Here is a 1,313-nt window from a genome sequence, read left to right as displayed (position 1 = left end):
TGAGTCTTTACCCTAACTGTGAAAGAACTGGTGTGTGGGGGGTTGGGGGGTATTATGTCTTTACCCTGACTAGGAAAGAATGAGGTGTGGTGATTGAGACTACTTTTAGTAAGTGTTTAGCAGCACTTGCAACACAATAAGGTCATAAAAGTGCCGAAGATTAGAGGTGTTACAAGAGAGTAACAAATACAAAGAAGAAGGAGGGGAGATGAAGACGATAGATGTTTGATAGGAAAGAAGAAGCAAACCACACCAGAGCACCCGCCAACCATCCAGCGGTTGAGTCTTCAGCCTGACTATAAAAGAACTAAGTGGTGGGGACTGAGTCTTTTCCCTGATTATTAAAGAACGAGTGATGGTGATTAACCCTTTCCGTACGTCGTGTTTTACTACTGTATCCATACGACGTGGGGAACTCTGTGCCACCACTTTCCAAAGAAGAAATTTACTCATTAATCCGATCCGTACGCTTTCCATAGCAGTCTGTCAAAATAATGTTTTGAGAAGTACTGAAAGTTTCAAAGAGATCTTCGCACTAGAAGCATTCTAAAATGTGAAGAATACAACCCCGGGGGTACAAAATGACCCCATGGCGTACGGATAGGGTTACGCCTTTAGTCTGACAAGAGACAATGTTAACGTGTCTGACTATGAAAGAATGAATAGTGATAAATGAGTCTTCACCCTGACCATGGGGAAGGTGGCGGAGCGGTTAGTGCTCTCGTCTCCGAAGTGGAAAGTCCGGGTTCGAACCTCGGTTCGGACACGACTTTTTTTCGCCTCCTCCTGCCCACCCAGCAGTAATGGGTACCTGACTTCGAGTTGGGGAAGTAAAGGTGGCGTGAAAAGGAACTGGCCATCCTACCACAATATGCCGAAGGCCCAGGAAGTTGTCTCACTAGCAAGGCAATCCCCAATGTCCGGATCGCGTGCGGGAACAACTTTACTTTTTTACTCTGACCATGAAAGATCGAAGTTTGGGGAGGGGAGGGGGGGTAATTGAGTCTTTAGCCTGACTATGAAAGAAAATGTCGTTCAACTTTGAAGCTTGGACAATGATATCTCTATCTTTCTAGAGTGTAGACAGCTCGGACAGCAAGCAGTGCGGCTACAGAATTCTCCCTCAGCCACCCTTCCTATTCACAAGATCTATCACCCTCTCCCTTTTCTTGTTCTCAAATCAAATCAGAAAAAAAAACTTCTCAAAGGACAGTGTTTCCATAGTGATGAAAATGCTATGTTGTTATCTGCGGTGAAGGAAGAGTTGGGAATCCCATTCGGGGTCATAATAGTATTATGTTCAAGGACTTTTG

This window comes from Aplysia californica, unplaced genomic scaffold (genome assembly GCF_000002075.1).
Source record: "Aplysia californica isolate F4 #8 unplaced genomic scaffold, AplCal3.0 scaffold00988, whole genome shotgun sequence".
Classification (NCBI taxonomy): Eukaryota; Metazoa; Mollusca; class Gastropoda; order Aplysiida; family Aplysiidae; genus Aplysia; species Aplysia californica.
The sequence above is the reverse complement of the archived record's forward strand: the minus strand, read 5'-3'. Positions refer to the sequence as shown.